Source organism: Ursus maritimus, unplaced genomic scaffold, assembly GCF_017311325.1.
Source record: "Ursus maritimus isolate PB19 unplaced genomic scaffold, ASM1731132v1 scaffold_19, whole genome shotgun sequence".
Taxonomy (NCBI): domain Eukaryota; kingdom Metazoa; phylum Chordata; class Mammalia; order Carnivora; family Ursidae; genus Ursus; species Ursus maritimus.
The window spans coordinates 734,787-741,632 of NW_024424341.1; the positions used below are offsets into that span (position 1 = coordinate 734,787).

Consider the following 6,846-nt stretch of genomic DNA (forward strand, 5'->3'; position numbering starts at 1 on the left):
CACACAGCCCGAGCCCCACGTTGGGTCATTAGCTGGAATAAATCATCAGTGTTTCATTACAAGTCACGCCACCCACACAGGAAGGCACGTCCATCACCTGCCGCAGCCCAGGGCGCGATCCGCTCTACTAAACAAGACAGAGGCTCGTGCCTGGACAGGTGGCCGGCTTACTTATGGTGGCGTGGGAAGGCCAGGCTCCAAGAGTACATACGGGCCACGAGCCTGGCGGGTTCTCTCCCACTGACGGGAAGCAGAGGAAGCCAGAGGCTTTGCACGAGCATCTATGGAAAGGGCATCATGGCCCCAGGATGGCCTGACGGGGTGGCGGCTGGCCGGCGGGAAGGGGTGCAGGCGCGGAGGAGCAGGACGGGCTGCAGGGAGGACTGGGGTGGACGAAGCCCGCCCTGGGTCCTGTGAGGCCCACAGTGCTCCCCATTCCTGGGGTGCAGCCCCCGCTCTTGCTGCCCTCCCTCCCCCCTGGAGGCTGTGTGCTCTCCCGAGAGCCTCCTGACTGCCAGCCACCTGTTCCTTAAAGGCACCGACGGGCCCAATCCAAGCTGTTGCTGCCTCCTGCTGCTGGATGGACACTGCCCTCGCCCCGGATCCCTCCAGTGCTTTCCTGGACCTGTCCCACCACCTCCACTCACGCAGAGACCCAGCAGACCGAGGGACCCTCCCTGGGCTCAGGTTCCTGTCCCTGGTCCTGCTGGAGATGCCCCGCACTGCCCAGACCACAGCGGCTGAGGCTGGGGGGCGTCTCCCCAACGTGGCACCTGCCCCCCAGGCTGCTCTTCCAGTCCTGCCCTTACTGCCAGGAAAGGAGGCTGCAGGCTCTGGCTTGCTTCCCTGGATGGGGGAGCACCATACCTGCTCACTGCGAAGGGGTGAAGGGGACCAGGATGGGACTGCCCTACTCTCGGGGACCCCTCCCCACGCTGCCTGCAGACCCTGAGGTGCCGGCCGCCTCGGTTCTGAATGCAGGACCATGGGGGCAGGAAGCGCACGCTGATCACGGGACATACTCGGAACTGAGGCCTGGTCTACAAGGCTGCTTGGCGTCCCGGAAAACAAGGACCCTCAACACCCCTTTCAGGCCTTTCTGCTCCGTTTCCATGGATACTGGCTGGCACAGACACTAAATCCCAGCACAGAGACGGTGGCTGGGAGGCGAGTGCTGTCCCCAAACTCCCTCGAGTCTCTAACCCACGGGCAGCCCACCTCTGAAGGGTAGGACGTGCTCAGTGCCAGGATGGGGCTCAGAAGAGGGGTCCCTGGCGGTGAGCCGTGTGTACAGAGCCCTGCCCGACGTCCGCGTGCCACAGCGCCGCCCACCTGCTCCTCGGCGGGACAGAGCCCCGAGCACAGGGTGGCGGGGGTGGCGTGGGAGGCCACGCGGCTCCCTCAGCTCGCCCTGGGCCTCTGCACACCCATGTCGGCAGCTCCCAGGAGGACGAGTCAAACAAAAAGCAAGCCCCCCGACCGAGAGACCCCGCAGCAGACAACTTTAAGGTTTTTGATAAATTTGACAAAGTAGGAGGTGTGGTATCTCAGGAGGTGCTGGCAGTCCCCGCGGACTCCGCGTGGCCAGGCGGCGCCTCCGTTCACGACAGGAAGACACACTCGTGTGGCTCGCAGGGGGCCGCCCTGCTCGCCACCAGTCACTTCCTGTGAGTCGGTACCTATCTCAAGTAAAAAGTTCTAAGAAACTGCTATTTGGTCTGTAGAGACGTCCCTGCATCCCGGGGGGCTCGCGCCCACGTGGAGTCACTCCAGTGTCTGCCCCGCGCTGCGACTAAGCCACGTTTCAGGAAAGAACCCGTGTTAACTGAACTCACGACCAAGAAGCAAGCATGGCAAACTGCTCACCACGGTGCTAATTACTGTGCTGACGAGGTCGTCTGTCCCTTGGGTGTCAGCACCCCACCCCTGCTGGAAAACACCTGCCCCGCTCTCCGGGGGGCGCACGGGGGTGTAGAGGCCGGGGTGCAGGGCGGCAGCGGAGAACCCAGCCCTCCACTCTGCGCCTGGTGCATGTCGGGCACCGTCAGGCCCCGTGAGCCTGGCATGGGCTGCTCCTGGCATCGCCCCAAGACAGAGCTGGGGGGCTGGGGCTGGTAGGGGGCAGCTCGTGGTGGGTCGACTCCCCTGGCCATGGGGCAGCTCAGCCTCCCACGTGTCCTTCCTGCTCTCAGCCCCAGGTGGTGGCTCCCAGAATCACAGGCTGTGGTGTCCTGAGCGCCAGCACGAGGAGGGACGTCAAAGTCAGAGCACCCAAGGTGCTCGGCTTGTCCACGTTAGGACTCTGGGATGGAGAAGAGTCTTGGGACTCCAAAGACGGGAAGGTCACACGCTGCCAAGAAGGACGTGGCTGCAGCCGGCAGCAAGCGTGGAAGCTAGAAACCAATAAAGATGGTTTCTAACCCTGAACTCTACCTCGCCCGGCCGAGTGAAGACACTGTCAGATGCACGCTCCCCCAAAGCGCTCACCCCACAACCGTCCGTCAGGAGGCTCCCGGGAAGGCAGCCCCCAGACTGTGGAGCAGAAGGGAAGGAGGAGGCTGCAGGAGGGGCCTGGTGGGGCGGCAGGCACTGGGGTCTCCCCTGAGTGGGTGGGGTGGCGCTGGGGTACCTCACTCGGGGAAACGAGGGGACAGAAGGACCACGGTCCCCATGAGGCTCAGGCCCGAGTGCTGCGTCCACGGCCTCACGCACAGAGACTGCACTGGAGCCACTGAACGTGGTGCTTCTCGGGGGAGGACAGGTGTGGAGAGCAGCATGAGAGCCCAGGCGTGAACGGCTACTGTTCTCAAACTGTAACACCAGTGGGGTCCTCCAGCCACGCACGTATCACTGGAAACGGAAAACTTACACACACTCTTCCTCTGCCCAAGGGTCTGGGACCGACTAGGGAAGAGCGCGGGGGCCCCAGGAGCCAGCCCGCGTGCAGCTGGAGTGCGACATCCAACAGAGGGAACACGGTCTCACGTCGCCACTGGGTCACCGCGTCACTGCACACGGAAGCCTGTTCCAGCAGGTCCAAGACTAGCTTCACCAACGCAAAGCCCGACAAGTGGCAGAAGAGACCCAGGAGTGCACCCCCGCGAGCCCTGGGAAACAAAGTTAAGCCAGATAAAAAAATGAGACACGACACATCGAAACCTTCCACACACGGACCCGGCCAGCTGCAGACTGCACGGCCGGTCTCGCCAAGCATCCCCGAAGGGGCCCCACTGGCTGGCACAGCCTTCACGGTGACCCTGCCTCCCGGGTCAGCGAGGCGCACAGGTCGGAGACAGCCGTCCCCTCCGCGCACCCACATCTGCTAACATGCAGCACGTGGCCTAGTTCCTAACTGTGACCTACTGGCCAAGACGGAAGATCTGGCTGGAGAAGGAACGCAGAACCCCAGCTGGAGCACGGCAGGAAGTGAGCAGAGCGGACACTGCGCCTGGCGCCTCGACGCTTCTCCATTGGGAGGTGTGAAATGTTAGCACTGCTTGCGTCCACTGTGTCCCCGAGAGCAAAGATGCTCACTGAGGGAGCACCAGAGGCCAGAGATCCGAGGAGGGAAGGAGCCCTGCCACAGGTGAGAGTGGCCAGCGGCTGTGAGAACCCAGCAGAGGCCCAGACGCGCACACGCCCGCACGCGTCATCACTTCCTGTCCTCACTCTCCAGAACACGGTTTCTAAAGGCCTCCCGACACCTGCTGCTGGGCACGTCCGAGCATGGGCGGCAGCCCCCACGGGTGGATGCGGCTTCCTGCCTCGCACTTTGTAGATAACACGGCAGCAGACGTCCGTGCGCCCAGCTCTGCCTGCCTCTCGTCATTCCCTCCTGACCCACAGTCCCACCTGCGGAGGGAAAGTACCCGCCCCATGGTCAGAACCTTTCAAATTCAGTGACAGGAGTCCATCTCTGTCTCTGTATTTCTCTCTCTCATCATGAGGAAGTGAGACTGTATCTTATGCATTTTTATGGCCAGCTGCCCTGCTCTCCTGGGATCTGCCCATCGCCCCTGCCCAGTCCCCCCAGGGCTGCCCAGGCCCCGTGAGCGAGCCTCTGAGGGCGCAGCTCTGGTGAACCCCCCCCCCCAGGACTCTGCTGGGTCGCCATCATGTCTGTCTCTGGGAGCGACGTCGTGTGCTTGCAGTGGAGAAGGCGAGTACGTGCCGGCGTTCTGGTGGGTTTCCCAGGGTCCTTGCTCCCCATCCCCTAAGGACCCTCGACCAGCACGCTGACGTGGAATTGGCATGCTGTGTACCAGGTCACTTCATCACCGTAAACAGTGTATGTGAAGTATTTTTAAAGTCAGTCAGAGGCCGTCTGTGTCCTTACGCTCAGTTCGCAGCGTCTATAACACAGAACTGCTCAGCGGGAGGCGTCAAAGGCAGCAGCAACTGTAACGTCTGCTCAGTTCGGTCTCCATGTCCGTGTGTGTCCCCAGCAACGTGTCCTCAGCCCCATGGCCTCAACTCCGTGTCCTCACCTCCGTCCCATGTCCTCACCTCCATCCCGTGTCCTCACCTCCGTCCCGTGTCCTCACCTCCGCCCCGTGTCCTCACCTCCGTCCCGTGTCCTCACCTCCGTCCCGTGTCCTCACCTCTGTGCCCTCACCACCATTCCATGCTCATCCTCATGTCTTCATCTCTGTGTCCTCACCTCTGTCCCGTGTCTTCACCGTGTCCTCATCCCTGTGTCCTCTGTCCTCTGCTCTGACAGCAAGGTCAACATAGAGGCCAGAGGGCGCCTGGCTCCTGGGATCAGCCATCCCCCTGCCCTGGGCTAGCGCTGGTGCCCGTGTGCGTGTCCAGTAGCTTCTCTGGTTGTGGTGGTGCTTAAGTGAGTAAGACTTGGGAGGAGAGTCACTGTGGCTGTCAGCAGAGCTTCTGGGGGGAGACGCTGGGTCTCCTTGGGAGCAGCCACAACCCCTGGGGGCTTGCAAGGAGCTCCGTGCACATGTGGGGAAGGAGGTGCCCAGGGCAGGAAGGGCAGGAACGCTGGTGACCTCTCTCTTCTCGTGCAGATGAGGACCCGGCCCCTCCCCCAAGGCCCAGCAGCTCTCTAGCTCCCACCAGAACCCCGCGGCAGGAGGGGCAAGCCAGGGAAAGGGTTAAGTTTAATTTATCCTGATTTCTATTTAATATCATGCTCTCCCCGCAGGAGCCGGCAGCTGCGAGCTGACTGCGCCCGCTCATTATGCAGCCTGTATCGCTAATGGCCTGTGACAAAGGCACACGGCTTCCAGGCCTCACCCCCGAGAGCCAATTACACACACACACTCCCTTCCTGTTTGCAGCACATCACAATGAAATTAAACTGAATTTCAAAATCATTTTCTCCTAAAGACATCTCTTTACAATAATTAATGCATGCTCTTCCTTTTCAACTCAAATACTCGTCAGCAGCGCTGACTGAATGTTTTAACGCTGACTGCCCCAGACTTCGCCCCGCGCTCAGCGAGCTGCGACTGGCAAAATCCACAGGGCTTGGGTTCCTGTGCTTTCAAAGAAAAAAGCCCTGAAGCTCTTATCTGAATTTAAAACTACAAGAAGATGGCCACAAAGCAAGCCAGGTTTCCACACGGAGACCGTTCAGAGGCCTCCAGGAGGCACATACAGGCCTGCACCTGAGGGACAATGACGGAGAGAGGCCTGAGGCCGTCAGACTGGCTCGTGGGAACGCCATGCTCACAAGGGAAACCAGGGGTGTGTGTTAACATACTGACCACACTCTGGCACGGAGACAGGACGTCCTGAAACAGGTGACCAGGCCCAACCACGGAGCCCTCGGCTCCTGTCAGGGTTCCTGAGGTCCGGCCTCACTCTGAAGGCTGACAGATGTCCAAGCTGCAAACCTTTCCTGACCATCCACAGGCCTGCTTCCCGTGCCGGGCACGGAGAGACCGAGGAGGCTGGACACCTCCCCCCACAGCTGCCAGGACATGCACTTTGCAGGCACAGAACAGAGAACCACAGAGTGAGACTCTGGGAGGACGTCGGACTGGCCAGGACCAGCACGTCCAGACCCAGGGCCAGCTGGCGGTGCAACAGGAAGGGGGCCCCTCGATACCTCCTACCAGGAAGACCCTCCCTCTGCCCCCTTCAAACCAGACCCTCACCTGGCAGGCCTGCACGGCACCCGAGACTGCTGGGTCCATGAGGGTCCCTGCTCTGCCACTCGGCGACCTCAGGCCTGCGACAGCGGCAGATCAGAGTGGACACATGATCCCGCCCCCACAGATCCATGCCGATCTGAGCCCAGCGAGGTGCCCATGCGAACGCTGTGTGGCCACGAGACTAAGGGCCACAGCCACCACCCTTCTGAGAGGCACACGGCAGCCTGCCCCCCCCGCCTGCTGCCTTTCTCGTCAGCTCTGCGCCCCACAGGACAGGGCATGAGGCAGACTTCTGATTATGGGGCTGCATGTGGTGATATGTGAAAGCAGGCCTTTCTTTTCGGAAAATACTGTCTTAAGATTACTGTGAAATGATGCATTGTCAGCAACGAAGTTTTACAGAGACAGACGGGCAAAAAGAAAAGGAGGAACCACCAGAACCTGACCACCTACACGCCAGGAGCTCGTTCTCCACAAGCTGCAAACCTAATATTCACAATGTCTGCTGTGAAGTCCACACTGCAGGACCGCTGGAGCCAAGGAGGGAGGTGTGAGACCCTAAGCAGCTCTAGGTCCTGCTGGGAGGGCACCACACGCACACCAAGCACAGGGCCCCGGACGTACAGTGGAGAAAACTGCAAAATGACCCGAAGGAAAAAGGAGCCATATTCTACCAGAAGGACTTGGATCCTGGGGGGTGGAGGTGAGCAAGAAGATTTATAAAGCAAGA

The 6,846-nt window shown here is 60.9% G+C and overlaps 1 protein-coding gene across 3 annotated transcripts in view; it reads right to left on the bottom strand.

Moving 5' to 3' along the window:
• ACSF3 (acyl-CoA synthetase family member 3) overlaps positions 1-6,846 on the bottom strand; it is a 53,525-nt gene that overhangs the window by 8,389 nt on the left and 38,290 nt on the right. The gene's annotated exons all lie outside the window — the stretch shown is intronic.